The sequence below is a fragment of the Panthera leo genome, chromosome Y (genome assembly GCF_018350215.1).
Source record: "Panthera leo isolate Ple1 chromosome Y, P.leo_Ple1_pat1.1, whole genome shotgun sequence".
Classification (NCBI taxonomy): Eukaryota; Metazoa; Chordata; class Mammalia; order Carnivora; family Felidae; genus Panthera; species Panthera leo.
The window spans coordinates 4,315,202-4,333,228 of record NC_056697.1 but is presented as its reverse complement, the minus strand read 5'-3'; positions in this window follow the sequence as shown (position 1 = coordinate 4,333,228).

Below are 18,027 nucleotides of genomic sequence, written 5' to 3'. Positions count from 1 at the left end.
ATCCAATGGTAGACCAGAACTTGGTTTCCCCCTGAGCCAGCCTGTCCTGAGGAGAAGCTGTTCTGTCTCAGGCTGAGCGTACCAAATAAAAACAATCTCAGTAGAAAATTCAGGGCCTTGGGAGAAGGAGAGAAGCTGAACTAAAGTTTGCTTAACAAAGATTTTTGTTGCAGTGGATGAGTGGGAACAAGCCATTCAGTGAACCATTGAGGAGGCAAAGAATGGGAATCTGAAGAGTGTGTGTCTGGCTCGTCTAGGTGAACAAGCAGGCGTCTGTGAACTTATCTAACTCACGCGAGGGAGGGTGGTTCTTCCCAGTCAGCGGCTTTCCAGAACAGAGAGGGTGGGGCAATTTCTTAACCTTCCCCATTTTCCAGGATCACGGGGTTCAGGTAGATTTCAACATTGTCCTGGGTGTAACCCTGTGGAAGGGTCTTGGGGGAAACATTAGTTTCAACGCTCAGCCTCCTGGCCACTCAGGCTCCATGGACTCAGCATATAAAGAAGGAAGATGACTGTGAATGGAAGGAATGTTTCGTGGAATCCCATTTCATGGGATGGCGTTGGTGCCATGGGTATGGTCGCTACAGCTTTTCTTGGTCATGTGGCTCTGGGAATCATGACGCACTCTGGAGTCTCCAGGAAGGAGCCCTGGAGGCCTTTTCCTTGGCGCATTGGAACAAGCTCACTGCACACCCCTTAGAAAGGATTTCTTTTCTTAATAGCAGCTTCCTTGAGATGGAACTCACATGCCATTCAGTTCACCGACCTAAATTCCACAACGTTTTCAACAGATTCAGGCTTGTGCATTACCACAATTTTAGAACATTTCCTTTCTGAAAGTAAACCCCATAACCATCAGCAGCCACTCCCCATTCCACCCTCTGCCAGCACGTGGCAGTCACCAGTCTGCTTTCTTTCGATAGGTTTGGCTTCTCTGGACATCTGACGTAAATGGACTCTACAACGTGACCTTTTCTGTCTGGCTTCTTTCACTGCGTGTGATGTCTTTGAGGTTCAGCCACATGTAGCATGTGTCAGAATTTCATTGTTTTTTTATGGCCAGATAATGTTCTGCTATGTGAATAGAACACATTTTGATGATCCGTTCATCACGTGGTGGACATTTGGGATTTTTCCATGTTTTGGCTATTATGAACAGTGCTGCTGTGAACATTCATGTATGAGTTCTTATGCAGACAAACGTTTTCTTCTTGGACAAATGCCTTCATTTCTACAAGACTCTCATGACCACCAGGGGCCACCCACTATTAGAGGATGGATCCCAGTAGGTACCTCCTTACAAGTACCTATAGAATCCAGGATTCTGGGCAGAACCAAATATGCAGCAGCTACCCCCTACCCTTACACTCTTGCCATGGCTTATTCTGTCTGCATGTCCCATTGCTTAGATTTGCACTGAAAGTATTAGCCCTTTGGGTCAATCATGCTCTCAAGAGATGAAAAGCCCATTTCCTCCTGGAGGAAAACATGGGCAGTTAGAGTGTTGGCCCAAACAGCGATGGCTATATCCCCTCTCAAAAAGATATTTGCAGTGAGCAAGCAGTCCAGTTGATTCAATGATACTTTGATTAAGTCATGGCATTCAAGCAGTGATGGATAGAGAGAAGGTACAGCATTTGGGTCAGAAGAAGTTGGTTCAGTCCTATTCAGGCTCCTTCTTAGCTGTGGAAGAGACTGCCCACCCCTTCTTCCGTATGCCCAGCTCTGCCCATTTCCAGTCTCCTAATGGGTAGATGTCCCCAGGTGACCAGGTCCCCCCCAGAAGTGAGCAGAAGTGAATGTACCAGGTGTGACTGTGGATGTCTGTCACAGGATCCACCCCTCTGCACTTCCTTCCAGCTGACTGTAAAGCTGATGCCCAGAGGGACCCTGCAAGATGTGGGCTGAAGACAACAGAAGCATGACAGCTTGGATCCCCGAATGACTGTGTGGACCAGAGACTTCCACTGCCCCATGGCACAAGCCCTACACTGTGCATGAGAGTGACCACGTCTGAGCCACCACGTTGGGTCCATTTGTAGCTGCAGCTTACCTACTCTAAAGCACCACCTCTGGTAAGTGATATTTCTCCCCGGAATCTCATCTGTCAGGGATGATAGCTGTGCCAATACCTTCTATTCTTTGGGGAGTAAATTAAGCAATGCATGTCACCAGCTCTATAGCTGTACGTTGTAGTCAAAACATCTATTGTTGAAATTAACATTGACTAGAAATCATTGCTTATCAGTCATAGCTGAAGCTGTAGATTTACTCACACAGAGTGGGGCTAGAGATGTAGCTTTTAGAAAATGTGGAAGGAGACCCACAATCATCATCTAAAGGCTAATTTCCAGAACTCTTACTATGGGCTTTGTAAGGAACAGAAAAAACTTAAACATAAAACCAAAACAATCCTTTGCAACAGACCTGGGACAATTGAAAGAAACATTCCCACCAGGGGCATTTCACGGCATAGGTTTTCATCTTTGAGAGACTGTAATTATTTAGACATTTGGTCAGAGACACGTTTAACAAAATACGAGCTTTCCAAAGTGACTATGTTATGTCGAAGAGGAGTTCGGGTGGCAGAAATAATAGAATCTAATCTAAACACAGGACCTTCTGGAATTGTATAGCAAAGATTTGATGAAAACTAGACAGAATCATGTGACGTTAATACCTGCAGCTGTTTGTGCCTGGAATTTATTGTGTGTGAATGCTCTGTCATACATAGGAGTATAGCATTGGCATCAAACACGTTTTATGGAATTAGAACATTCTGTTATTTTGTTTGACAAGAACACGTTTGTTCTTTTATATGACTTTTAAAAATATTTTTGGGGGAGTGCATGCAAGTGAGGCAGGGGCAGAGAGAGGGGGAGGGAGAATCTCAAGTTGGATCTGGGCTGCCAACACAGAGCCCAACGTGGGGCTCGAACTCATGAATCGTGAGATCATGAACCATGAGATCATGACCTGAGCCGAAACCGATGGTCGAGCGCTTAACCGACTGAGCCACCCAGGCACCCCCTTATTTGACTTTTTAGAAAGAGATCTCGCAGAGGCATACCCTACCAAATTAAAACAGTGGTCCAGCGATGTAGACTGACATCTCTACCAGTGGTTAAAATGCCACCTCACACCACAGAGAATGGATTTTTTGAGCTCGACAGCAGGCCTTTTATGAGTTCTCAATACATGCAAAATTATAATAATTGTTTCTACTTGCTCCCTCTTTCAGAGTCATTAATTGATTTTCCTTATTGTATTCAAATTACAGACTATATTTAAAAATGTTTTATTAATTGCCAGCATACTCCAGGCTCCTTGGCAGTGTGTTTCCACTCTGCAGAAGCTGTTGCTTGTTTTTGTATTATTTATGAAGGGTATGTTTATTCTTCCTTAGCATAAAGAGTACTTCTTCCAAGTGCCGGATCGCTCTCAGGAATAATGATGTTGTGTTGATACAGAGAAGGGGAACGAGCCTTCGGCTCCTGGGTCTGTCCTTGGGTCTCTCACTTCCTAATTGGGTCGCCTTGGAAACTCAACTTAAACTCTCTGTGTGTCACTTTTCTTGTTTATAAAAAGAGAATGGTAATCACAGTGTCCCCTTCATCGGGTTGCAGTCGGGACCAAGGAGATTAACAGAACCATTCTTGGCTCCATTGTAAACGTTCAATAATTGTGTTATTTTTATTGTTAAGCTTTGGTGCTCAGGTGGTTGCTTTATTCATGACATGATTCTGTAGCACCTCCCTTGTGGTGGAGATGGTGCTGGTTTCTTGCAAACGTAGAGATAGTTACAAGGAAGCTTGGGTGAGCTTCACACTTGGCGGGGAGGAGGCACCACGACCTCCATTCAGTGTTGTTGTGTTTACAGTTGAAGTCACTTCAGAAAATGCTGGTGTCAAAGTATGGACTTCTCAGTTAAGACTGAGAAAGGTATGCCTTCACAGAGGGGTTGCTTTCATTTCTTGGGACTTTTTCTTTTCTAATTGTGCCGTCTCCCTCCCGTGAAAGTTTAATGCCATAGTTACACAGTGCCTCTGGTTTTGTACTACGTGCCTGTTTGTGCTTTATACATAAAAACACTACGACTTTTTTTTACCCCTAAGGTTCAATCTTGATCCTTTAGGGGTTCTTTCGTCTCCATTGATGGTACATGCCGTACCAAAAAATAGCACCATGGAATGAGCGGAGAGGAAATTTTGATAGACAAATAGGAGTGTATTCCCATATCACACTAGCTGAAGCCTCTTATATATTCTTGAGTGACACAATCCACACATGTCTCTATATCAACATCTGCATATAGTTATTTTTACATATACATGTGCCTTGTATGTGCTGACACTGTTTAGGTATGTATTTACATTATTATACTTGCACACATACCTAATTCTAGTTAGCAAGTAGGGTTTGCATTATTCTTTTTTAATTTTTTAAAAGTTTATTTTTTTATTTTGAGAGAGAGAGAGAGAGAGAGCAAGTGTGGGGGAGGGGGAGAGGGGAGAGAGAGAATCCAAGCAGGCTCCACGCTGTCAGTATGAAGCCTGATGTGGGGCCCGATCCCGTGACCCTGGGATCCTGATCTGAGCTGAAATCCAGAGTCGGATGCTCAACCACCCAGGTGCCTGAGTTTACATTATTCTTAACATATCCTTTTTAGTGATTTTTTAGATAATTCAGAGGAACAAAAAGAGCATATAGTCCTCCAAATACTATTGTATATCAATGGTTAGTAAGTGGACAAATCTTGTAGTTCATAGTGAACAAAACTGGATAGGCAACATGTGAAAAAAAAGCCTCATTAAAATCTGTTTTCCCATCCTAGTTATAGAGGCAAGCGTTTTTGTAGAAACTTTGGATATAGTAGAAAAGTATACGTGAGAAACAAAAAAACAAACAAAATCAACCGTGAACCTAGCACTCTGGAAACATCATTGTCAATGTCTGAGTATCTGTGTATACACACACGTCTGGTTATGATAAGAAACACATGCAGAGCTAAGTGTTAGAAAAGGGGGCAAGGTCCTCAAGATGGTAAGACACACTGACTGTGTAATCTAGAATCTAGTCGTGTTCAAAAAGAGATCTGGCCTTTGCCCCTTACCTTCTGGAGGTGACCTCTAAGCCCTTGGAATGTCCTGTGTGAGAGGTGTCTTTGCCTGGGGCCTTGGGGTCACTGGATTGTGTAACATTGTGATTTAGGGTGGGGCTTCTGGCCATGCCAGAAAACCTCACAAAGTGACAGAGGGTGGACGCTTTGGGTCATGCGATATCAGCTTGTCTTCCTGAGTGTGTTGGGACTGAGATCGGCCGCATGGTCAGTCCTTCTTACATGATGGAGCCCCCATAAGAACTCTGGACACCCAAGTCTCAAGGGGGTGTTCCTTGGCAGTATTCTGTGTATATTGTCACCCATCAGTGCTGGATTGTAACACTGTCCATGTCTCCACAGGGACAGAGTACCTAGAAGCTCTGCATTTGTAATTTTCTCACATGCATCTCCACGTGCCTTTTCCCTTTGCCAATTTCCGTGTGTACCCTTTAGCTGTAGTAAACCATAACTGTGAGCAAAACAGCTTTCTCTGATATCTGGGAATCCTTCTATGGAATTACTGAACCTGACAATGGTCTAGGGAAGCTCCCCAGAGCTTGCAAAATTGCATCAGAAGTGATGACAGTCTTGAGGACTGCTCTCTGTACTTTGGTGGTTGGGTAACTTTGGCATGGGCATGTAGCTAAATACAAGGGGAGACCACAGGAGTGGGTTAATGCAAAGAGGTGGGATGTAGTGAGACGGACATAATGTACGGCTCCAGCTAAGAGGCCAAAGACCTTCCCTGGGGGTTTCCTAGCGCAGGCACTGTTAATCAGGGCTGGAACTTTTATACTCTCCATGGCATGGTGCAAGGACGGGCTAACCCTGTTTAACAAGCTGGGTGCAAGGGAATGAAGACCATCTCTAGTGCTAGAGAATGCTAGAAGCAGCACACTCAACATGAGGGGGAAGGCGTTGTGGGCATGATGGTCATGAGGAGGAGCTTGCAGGAGGAGAAGAGCTTCAGCTGGGCTTGGACGATGAGCGATTTTGGGAAGGTCACTTGGAGAAAGGGGGCAGCAGGAGTGAATGCTGAAGGCAGTGATATTTAGGGAATGCTTATGGTGCAGGGCGCAGACCTCTCTTTTCGGAAGGGTGAATGGGAGTGGGCCCATGCAGTAGAGTGACAGTCATATTTGAGAAATTTGTGGGTGATCTTGAACCTCTGGGTAGGGAATCCAGGTTCTCTCCTGTTTTATTACTTACTGTCCTTAACTATGGCCTTGGGAAAATTAGTTTCTTCATTTGAAAAAAACGGTCTGTTAATATTTAATTTAGAGAGCTCTTGTGAAATGTAAGTAGGAAATGTATATAAAATATTTATTACTTTCCTTCGCACCTTGGAGATGCTCACAATACGGGTTTCCTTTTATCCCAACCAAGAATAGCCTCCAGGTTGAAGCAGGAGAGTTCTATGAGAAATATGGTATTTAAGAATTTTTTTCTGGAGGAAGGCAACAGAGATGAAATTGAATTAGAAATAATTGAACATGGAGAAAAGAAACTCAATAAAAATAAGAAATAAATATAACTTTAGGTATTTTGAAAATTGATACATTAAAAAAAATCCCATGGTCACACAACTCAAGAAATGATTAACAGTGGAGAAACTCAACAGATACTATCTTTAATAGATGACCATGGTTAACATCTTCAGTGTTGAGTCATATGGAAATCATGGACCCCTGATAGGATGTGATGGGAAGGACACCTTCCCTCTGAGTACTTCTTCCCCAAAACCCCTATCTCTGCAGTTTAATCATTAGAAGGCATCAGACAAACCCAGATTGAGAGACAATCTAGAAAATATCTGTGAAGGTTACAAAAAGCAAGAGAATTCTCAGAAATTGTCATGGTGCAGAGGAAACTAGGAGGTTTAATAAGTAAATACAATGTAGTATCCTGGATGGGATCCTGAAACAGAAATATCTCACAATTGAAAACACTGGGAACATCCTCGTAAAGTCTGTAAATACAGTTAATAGTAATGTTCCAAAGTTGGTTGCATAGTTTAGACAAGCAGGCCATGGTCATGTAAGATGTGAATATTAGGGGAAACTGGGTAAATGTTGTAAGGGACATCTCCATGCTATCTTTATAACTTTTCTGTAAAACTAAAATTATTCCAAAATTAAAAAAAGTTTACTAAAAAATACTAAACAAGACAAAATTAAGAAAAATTATTCCTGATTTAGTACTGGCTATACAAAGAAATTTACTGCCAAATAAACTACTCTAATCTGGAGTTCCAGGATCTGAGGACAGGAGAAAATGAACATGCCAGCTCAAGAACAAAGAAAGAGAATTTGTCCTTCCTCTGCCTTTCTGTTCTATTCAAGTCCCCAGTGGGTTGGATGAGGCCCTCCCGCGTTTGGTGAAGGTAGATCTTCTTTACTCAGGCTACTGATTCAAATGTTAATCTCTTACAGAAACACCCTCACAGACACACCAAAAGTAATGTTTTACCAGCTATCTGGACATCCCTCAGACTGGTCAAGTTGACACATAGAATTAAACATCATATGAGCATCTAAGAGAAGTAATACATGGTTTCTAAGTAGCCACTTAAAGGAGATCAGCACCCTTTGGTTTTGTGGAGCATGGAGTTTGATAGCACATATAGGTTTAATGCCATATGGCCTTGCTTCATTGAGGAAGATGAAGGTCATCAAAGGAGGAGAGAGATATGGAGGGAGAATAGGAGATGGGAATCTTTAAAAGGCATGCAAGGTCACAAAGATCTGGAAGATTATAAGCTGTGAAATGTATGAAGTCTATCCCTGTTCATCTCACTTATGAAATCTTCGATGAAATCTGCAAAACAGATTCACAAAAACTCTGTGTGGCTGGATTTCCCGTGGACATTGGTGAATGAGACAAATTCTGCATGCCATTTGTGTTGGATGACTCAAATAAGGGGCTCCGTTCTAGGTTGTTGATACAGTGCAGTGATCTAGAATGAATGGTCCTTGGTTTTACATTCCTGTTCCATCGTGGTGTCGTAGGTTGACTTAACATGTCACAGTTTTTTACTTCCATGCAATGAAGAGGGTTGGCTTAGGAAAAACCAATAGTACCTGCCTCTGTCACTACCACAAAGTTGTCTAGAGTGTCTGTGTTCTTAAATCGTGTTTTTGTCCTGCCTGCTAGCAGGGCATGATGCCATCTAGTTGGTTCAATTTCCATGGAGGTATACGGTATGCTCCGGTAACAGACCTACTAGATTCCAACACCCTGCAAGATCTCTTTCTTTACTGTTTGATCCATTTCAGGGACATTTCATTCTGTTGTAATTATCCAGTCTACACCCTTGGATAAAAAATGCGTATACCCAGAAACATTGCAAAAGTTGGCCATAATGGCATGCAAATTACAGAAAATTCTCATACGCAAGAAAATGTTATTGTTTCCTCTAGTGCTGTCAAAAACCTTTGCATTCAAGCACAGTTCGGGCAGCCTTGGTTCACCTGGGAGCTTGTAGAAAATGTAGTATCTCAGGTCCCTTCCCGCCAAGACCTATGGAATCAGAATCTATAATTTTAACAAGACCCCTAGTGGATTTGTGTGCACATTAATGTTTCAGAAGCTCTGCTCCAAAATATACCATGTGAAATCTCAGCTGACCCCGCCAGTGAAGGGAGAAGAGAGCAAAGGAGACCATAGTTGGTACTTGAGAGTCTGACCCTGGGGTTGAAAAAGCAGATTTCCTAACTCCTGCCCTCTTTGTTTTCTGAAAGCCTCAGAGGAGTTTCACCCTAAGACCAAGATGTCAGTTTAACATAAGAACCCTTATTCAAACACTGATTGAGAAAGGCAATCCTTTCCTCCCCTTTTCTACAGCTTGCAAATAGCTGTCAGAACCAAAGGATCATTTTTTTTTAGGTGATTTCTCTCCTGAATACAAAAATAGTCCTTTTGTGTGCTAGGAGAAAGGACTTTGCTCTGTCTGGGACCTCTTCGTTTGTTTTATTTACAGTCTCCAATCATGGTGGTATGGAGGGCAAGGAATCATGTGTGATAGTCAGTTTTCCTCCTTTTCCTTTTAAAAGACTGGATGTGAAAGCTTATATTGCTGGGAAGCCCAGAAGAGGATACTGTGGGAAGAGGCTCATTCTGTGTAAAGGATGAATAGAATTGCCCACATCTCAGCATTTCTTTGTAACTTCAACCATGTTCAAATTAAGAACAGTAGGGGCCACAATATTCACCATGGTTACATTCAATTAAAATGACCTAATATTTTTAAAAGCCCATTTTATGTAGTTACTACTTGGATTGATAGCTTCAGTGATAAAATGTGATGACAATCCATGTATGTGTCAGTCCCCATCTGTAGCCACTCCACCCTTAAATGTGCCATCTGTGTTTGCTGACTTTAAACCAAGACTCTACATGCAATTCTTAATGTCCCTCCTATTTGTCAGAGTATCAAATTAGTACATGTTCATTCTAAAGCTGCAAAGTATCTATAAGCATAAGGAATGCAATGAAGATCGACAACTACCCTACCCCAGGAATGACCAATGTTTACGTTTTATAGTACAGCCTTCCATATTCCCTTCATTATAGCAAGACCTGGAGAATGTTCTTCCACAACATGGGATCCTTAAATAAAACCACTTTGTGAATTAAAAACATTTTATATATTATTCTCGTCTTTCTGTACAAATTCCTAATATTCTTTGGTATCATTGTTACTGGCCAGACATGACTTTATTTGTGAAAATCACACACTTTGTCCCATCTGTCTGACGTCATTGGGTACTTACATTGTTGTCAATGAATCTTCATAGATTTTAATTTTATTTTTAATTTGCATCTTTGTTAATGGACTTTTCTCTAGCATTCTTGTGTTCTTTCGACCATTCAGATTTCCTTCTTCCATCTGGTTTTCCTCACTTTTTAAAATCAATGTTTCCTAGTTGTTCTAGTTCAAAAACAGGTAAAAATACAAACACATTCCATTTTAAAGACTATAAAGAAAAATGCTAAAATATTTGTTTGTAAAGACAAAAAAAAAAAAAAAGGAAAAATACAGAAGTACAGATGTAAATTGGAAATCCCAATCTCCTCATTCCCAGCTTTCTTGCAGGTTCTTCCTCCAAATTTCTCCCTTGTTGGGGGGTAATGACTCCATTGCGTCTATGTTCTACCAGACCCTTTAGTAAGCACATACAATATAGTGTCAGCACACATAGAGTATTTTTAAAATAATGTGAAATCATCCCAAATATTCTATTGTGTGTACATCTTAGATATACTTTTTTTCCATGCACTCCGATTGGGTTACAGTATGGTAATCACACTTAGATGCCTTTGGACAATGAAGCCCTTGGACACATATCCTTATACACCTGTGTGCATCTCAGTCTTGGATGCATCCAAACAGCTCTTGGGAAGTGCCAGGAGTCCCCCCATGATCCATCACTTGTGTGCACAGAGAAGGGTGGCCAGCTGAATACAGGCAAAGATGTGTGTACCTGGGCCATATTCTTGCTTTGAAGAGCAGAAGCCCCCATTCTGACCTAGACCTGGAAGGCGAGTGCTGCCATCTGCTTTCCTGCTTCAACAGAGCGTGTGTGACGTTTGAGTGGGCACGATGAGCATCATTTCCTCTCAATTCTAGAGGTAGTGACAATTCCACGGATGGACGCCAATTTCCCCAGACTCTTCAGATCACCTAATGTTACATGCTCGGGATGGAGAGAAGGTGGCACCAGCAGAATGGGGTGATAGTCAATGGTGGTAAGAAACAATGGAGACGGGTTTCAGAAGAGTCACAAAAGGATCACCATGAGAGGATCACATCAGTTACAGAACCAAAATCCAGAATTCTCTGAGTGGCTGCTTTTTGCCCCAGATGTGGTAGGTTCCGTGTCTCTGTTGGATCAAGATAATCAATGGAGAGAAGTAAAACTTTCTGGATAGTACTTGTAGCTTTGGACTTTTTTCTTTCTTCTTCTTTTTTCTCAGCTCTGTTCTTTCTGAATTGCGCAGCCATGGCCTTAGGTCATAAAACCTTGAATGGCAGAGAATGGATGTGTTTAACTATTTTATTGAGGGAGAATAAAATATTCATGTTTGCCTCAAGTGTCAGTGTGTTTGATGCTTTGTGAAGTGTTGAAAATGTGGTACCATTTAAGAGAGCTTAAGACTCATACTGAAAGGCAGTTTATCTTTACTGGTGAAATGCCAACATCCTACATTTGAGTTTTAGATCTTGTGAGTGGAGATAACAGGTACCCATTGAATATTTCTGGCACTAATAAAAACATGGTTTTTCAGAATGTCAAGGTTTTATTCCCCACCCATCTCTCTGAATGCCTGGTACTTAGGGGAAGTGTTGCCTACTTTCTCAGCTCCTTACACTGGATAAAGTCTTTGTGTAAAATTTCCTTTTAATCCCAAGTCTGTAAACCACAACAACGAAAACCCAAATAACAAAAATCTGGGATAATGAATGAAACGATTTTGCCTAAGGCTGAAATACATCTTTGAGTCACAGTCCCCTGGGTAGAAAGACTTTCTGCTGAGATGAAAGAAACTTTTAAAATATTTTATATATTAAAGTAATTGCTGAAATGGTAATTGGCAAAGGAAGAAATGTTCTGTTATTCTATTTAATATTTTAGAAGTGCTGGTGATTAAGACTCTGGAGATGTGTAGGTGGTAGCACAGTTGGGAAACATATATGAAAGTCTTGAAATGTACGTGCAGCAAAAAGCCCAGCATAGCACCCAGCCTATGTTACAAGTTCAAGAATTCAAAAAATAGCACATAATGGTCATGATAGTAAGGTACCGTGTAGGGGCTTTGCAGTACACAGAGATAATTGTGAGCGTGTAACTACTAAAGGGTGTTGATGAGATGTTTGTTTTTTAATTTTTTTTTTAACGTTTATTTATTTTTGAGACAGAGAGAGACACAGCATGAACGGGGGAGGGGCAGAGAGAGAGGGAGACACAGAATCGGAAGCAGGCTCCAGGCTCTGAGCCATCAGCCCAGAGCCCGATGCGGGGCTCAAACTCGCGGACCACGAGATCGTGACCTGAGCTGAAGTCGGACGCTTAACCGACTGAGCCACCCAGGCGCCCCGAGATGTTTGTTTATGTGTATGACAATCAAGCCTTGAACAACACATAGTTGAATATCCACATAAACTTTGGACTCCCCCAAAACTACTAGCCTACTCTTGACCAGAAGCCTTAGCAACTGCATACACAGTCAACTAACACATATTTTCTATATGTATTACACACTATATTCCTAGAAACAAGTAAGGTAGAGGAAAGAAAAATGTGATTAAGAAAATCATTAGGAAGAGAAAATGGATTTTCAAAACCAAGGGTTTTGAAAAAATTGCACACGAATGGATCAGTGCTGTTCCAACACGTGTTGTTCATGGGTCAGCTGTAGTTTTCTTCGGCTGCTGGAATGACGTGTTACAAACTGGTGGCTTACAATGACAGATTTATTCTCTGATAGGTCAGGAAGCCAAAAATCCAAAAGCTCAAGGTGTCAGCAGGGGTGTGCACCCTCTGGAGGCCGTAACAACTATGCCTTCCTTGCCCCTTCCAGCTTCCAGTGCTGCCGTCCTCGGCTCTTTGGTCCATGACAGCATCCCTCCCTTCTCTGCCTCCCTCTCTACATGGCCCTCTTCCCTGTGCATCTCTCTGTGCCCTCTCTTCTTAAAAGGATTTGGGGCCCACCCTAAATTCAGAACTGTTTCATCTCCAGATCCCTAATTACATCTGCAAAGACCTTTGTTCCAAATAAGGTCACATTCTGAGATTCTGGGTGGACCTCAGTTTTTTAGGGAGCACTGTGCATCCTTAGGATAGCCGGGGGGGGGGGGGGGGGGGGGGATCAGAGTATGCCATCCCGAAATATGCCACTTTGACAGAAGGATTATTTTGAACTGAAGGCAATTAAGAAGCACCAAATGCAGAAAGAGCTCTGTGTCCCCCCACTGTCTGCCCAAAAGCAGGACATACATTTACCTTCGTAAAGGCATTTCACTTCCCCTGCTCTTGTACCAGGAGGAGAACCACCTTGATCGTTGGAGACAGAAGATCGACAAACAAACCTTACTAAAATAATCCTTATCTTCCATTCGTTTCTCTCCATGTTATCTACTTTTCCACAATTTACTACCCTAGGACCCTAGACACTTTTGCCTTTTCATGTTTTCTTTTTAAAGTGTATTTATTTATTTTGAGAGAGACAAAGACAGTACAAGTGGGGAAAGGGCAGAGAAAGAGTGAGGGACAGAATCTGAAGCAGTGTGCTCCAAGCACAGAGCCTGACGTGGGGCTTGGACTCACGAAACCATGAGTTCATGACCTGAGCTGAAACCAAAAGTCGGACACCTAACTGACTGAGCCACCCAGGTGCCCCTCCCTTTGCCTTTTCTTGTCACTTACCTACAATGTATTGCCCTTTGTTAAAATGGCATATAAGCTCCTTAGTCTGCCAGGGTCTTCTTTTCTATGAAGGACTCTATATGCACAAATAAACCCTCTTTACTATTAATTTATCTTTTAGCAGTGTAATTTGCGGGCCTCATTACTATAACCTAAGAGGGTAGAGGAAATTTTTTTCCTCCCCTACATATCCAAGGACGCTAAACTTTCTCCTCAATTTCTCCCCACAAAATGCAAGCACAGAACACAGTATCTGGAATGTGAGTATTCTTTATTGCCATTCACCCCAGACCCCAACAGGGAGCCCTAGCAGACCACACCAGTCATGAATGCCATTCTTAGAGCATAGCCTAGAGGAGATCTTGAGTAGGGACGAAAGCAACTTGCACAGCTTTCCTTCCCTTCAATCCCATACTTAAACTTGGGTAGCTGCCCCTAATGGAAAAGAAAGACCTTCTTCCATGGAAAGGAGAATTGGCCCCAGAGTCTAGGAGAGTCCAGCCAAGAGCTTTTTCGCTGGGGCCTGGTACAGACCGCTTAGGGGCAATGGGCATAGGTGACAGGGACAAACTGGCTTTCTTCAGGAGGGCAGCCAAGTGAGAAAAAGAATCGAAAAGAGTGGGACCTCTTGTCCCCCCACTTTGTGGAAGGAGAAATTGAGGCAGGGATGCTTTCTCTGAAAGAACCCTCCCAACAACCCAAGAGGAAACTGTTCCCTGTCATATGAGGCTGAATGCCAGACACTGGAGAAAAACAAAATTAAAAAAGGGATTGATCATTTCCAATAGAGTTCTTCAAGTCTGCTCACTTAGGACTAGCAGACCATTTGCCTCTACCCTCTCTACCCATAAAATAATCTCTGGTGGGCCTTAGATTATATACAAGAGAGATTGCAAGTTTAAAGTTTTAGGAAACTAGGGCTCGTGGTAGTCCCCACCTCTTGGCTGATAAACAATTTCTTCTTTCTTTCCTGTAATTCAGTTATGGTAAATATGGCACTTTGGCCTGACCTAGCTGATTCTCATCAACACCTATAATTTTCATAATAACTCTGTCCTTGTAATGTGAAAACAGCCATGAACAATATCTAAGCCAGTGGATGTGGATGTGCCAATAAAACTTTATTTATAAAACCAGGCTGAGGGCTGGATTTGGCTCATGGGCTGTAATGTGCCAACCCTTGCTATAAACCATGAATCAAGCTGAGCCCTGAAAAAAAAAACCAAAAGCTTAAAAGACCCTTTATTTTAGAGGAAAGGAGAGGCTCAAGCTTGCAGCTCAGTTTTGTGACACTATCCCAGAATGGCTTTTATCCCTTGATTTCAGTGAACACAGCAGAAGGAAGAACTAATCCAATATCAACAATACCAAATATAGAAAAAATGGTATGCAAATCTTTGTGTTTTTTAAAGATCTTTATGCAACTCCTACATAGCTGCCTATAATTCTTGAGTTCTTTTCATGGAATAGCGTCTCTCAGTTGTAACAATAAATATGTCGTCAGGTGTCGGGAAATTCATACCAAAATACGGATTTTAAATTCAAAATATAAAGTTATTTTCTCCAATGCTGTGGCTTCTGGGACACCTCTAAGGAAACCTAACACAGTAACACATTTTCCCCCATACTTTGGCACTACTGTCAATAAGGGTAAAAGTCTATCTCATCTTGAGCAACAGGAGGAAGGTGGTGGTGCAGTAGGAGGAACCTAGACTCCTCTCATCCTAAGACACAACTAGATAACCATCAAATCATCCCAAATATCCCAGAAATTGACTTGAGGATGGAGCAAAGAAACTCCACAACTAAAGAAAGAAAAGAGACAACACTGAAGAAGCCATGAGTCTTGGGGAAGAAGTCTTCTTTGCAAATTCTCGGCACTGCGAAATTTCATGAGGAGGAAAAGCTACAAAATGATTTGCAGGTACACCTGTGATAAATCATGTCCAATCCAGATAGAATAAAGAATAAACAAAAATTAGGCACATTTTGTTCTCACTACCGAACTTCAAAAGGACAGAGTTATAATCACACTTTAAGAAGACAATTTTCTTTTTAATAGATGTGAGTCTCTGGAGGCTAAAAAAAAAAAAGTTTCTCAACATAATTGCTCTATCTTGCTATTTTCGTTTCCAACTGCCGAAGGATTTTTAAAACTTGGCCCAACTTATGACTCCCAGGTGCGAAGTTCATTCTACAAAACAGTTACTGAAAACTGTTCTCTTAAATTACATTTTGCTGTGCACCGGTTAGTGATATGAAATATCCATATTCTGTATGTCAGATATCTGGACATAAAGAAACAAGTAGAAGTTTTCTTAAAGCTCGATAGCATAATAAACTAGAGATGAATTTAAAAAAAAAAGAATCTGTCTCATTTTGGGGGACAAGAAATTGGATTCCCTCCATTTTCTTCAGTGTAAAAGATTTCACCAGATCTCTTAAAATGAGGGATGATACCTAGAGATAAAAAGTCACGGTTCGCATAAATCAAAAGAACCAAAGAGCTGAGAACAAGTTTGCAAAAAGATAATTTTAAGCATACATTATAATTGGTCTGCCACAGTACTTATCCATTATCTGCTTTTTTTTTTTTTTTTTTTTTTTTTAGTTATTACCAATTTTCTGGGACATAATGGACAATTGTGCTTAGGAATTTGAAAGTAAAATGTGACATTTGCAAAAAGGTTTCCTGTTCACCTTTGTACTTCTTAGGTTTGGCAGAATTGGTATTGCAAAAAAAAAAAAAAAAAAAGGAAAGAAAAAGAGAAAAAAAGTTTCTCTGTGAAGGTGGTTCTTAAATTGACATAATTCATGTGAACCTTGACCTGAAACGGGTAGCTTGCTCCATTTGTGTGAGATTTGATCTGTGCTTTAATCCTTCCCTGGGAACAAATGCTTAACTCTGCAAGGATGAAAGAATGGGGGTTACCAAGGACAACGGAGGAGATATGCATGTTCTGGAAGGTGACAGAAAAGAGAAAAATCTGTGCGTGTCAACCTGCACCATTAGGAACTGCAGAGACTTGTGCCTCCCATGTGGAATTACGGAAGAAAGTCCTGGTGGCAAGGGCCATCTATCACCCGTCAGCCACTGCATTGTGAGGCATGAGGGCGCCCAGGTAAGCATGCCTGCACCTGTCCACTTTGAAGTCCCCAGCCTGCCTGGAAGGCTCTGTTCTGGGACTATAAGCCGAAGAATGAAGGGAGGCACGGTTTGGGAAGTTTGCTTTAAGAAGTTCTTATAAATGGCATGGCCACACACACACTTTTTTTTTATAAACATTTAATTAAAGGAGAAGCTTCTTGCGTAAGGTGTTAACAGACATGTGACAAGTTAATTTTTACTCATTTAAAAGCTTCTGGGAGTGAACCTTCATAAGAGTTAAATATCTTGGAGCTAGCATTTTATTATTTTTTAACTTTATTTATTTTCAGAGAGAGAGAGAGAGAGAGCGCACAATCACTCAGGGTTCCAACTCATGAACCGTGAGATCATGACCTGATCCTAGATCAAGAGTCAGCTGCTTAACCCACTGAGCCACCCAGGTGTCCCTTGGACAAGCTTGCATTTTAAACACTCAAGCTGTTTTGTTTGTTTGTTTGTTTGTTTGTTTTTATAAAGCAAGAGTGATTTTGTAGCGTACTCGCCATAGCAGAGGCACCAGGAAGGGTAGGAAAGAACTGTAGAGGCAAATGATTTGTCTTGTTTATCTTGGGGTGAGTCCTCGGGGTGCAGGCTGGGTCCTGTCCACTGCACCAGAGGTCCGTGGAATCCTGCATCTCCTGCAGACCTTCTTCCCATCGCAAGGTCTCCGCACAAAAGAACTGCCTCTCTTCAATGTTCTGATTTACGCTGACTTGCTCAGTAGCAATTAGGAACAGAAACAGAAATAGCAAAAGCCGTTACTTTATCGGCCGCATACACTTCCATCCTGTGGTGCATAACAAATCTACCTAATTATTCCCTTTGCGTTAGACATCTTTGCTTTTAAATAGAACACGATCTCAAATGTTCACGTCCTTAGTTTTTCTGTCTCCTCCTTTCAGGAGCAAGCCTCTCAAGATAGTGGCCTGTACTTGCTGTCTCCGTGTGCTAATCCCTATTCCTTCCCAGGCCAGTATCAGCCTGGCTTCTGGCCCTTTCATCCCCGCCCCCCAAACAGTGGTCACAAGGACTCCAGAGATTCCATAGCATCGATTGCAACAGATCTGGGTTAGTTTTTTTTTTAAGGCTTTGTTCTTATGAGACTTCTCACCAACATGGCCCCTTGGCCACTTCCCCATGGGAGATCACTGTACTGTCTTCTCTTGTTCTTCCTTACTGACAGGTCCCTCCCTGTAACTTTTTCCAGTTTCATTCTCCTCTGCCACATGTGTCTGTTGGAGATGAGGAGGTCTTTGTCCTGCACTCTCTCTTGCTGTATCTCTGCTAGTGTCTCCCCAAGCTACTCTGCTCAATCCCACAGTATCATGGAGAAACACCTGTCGATGGTT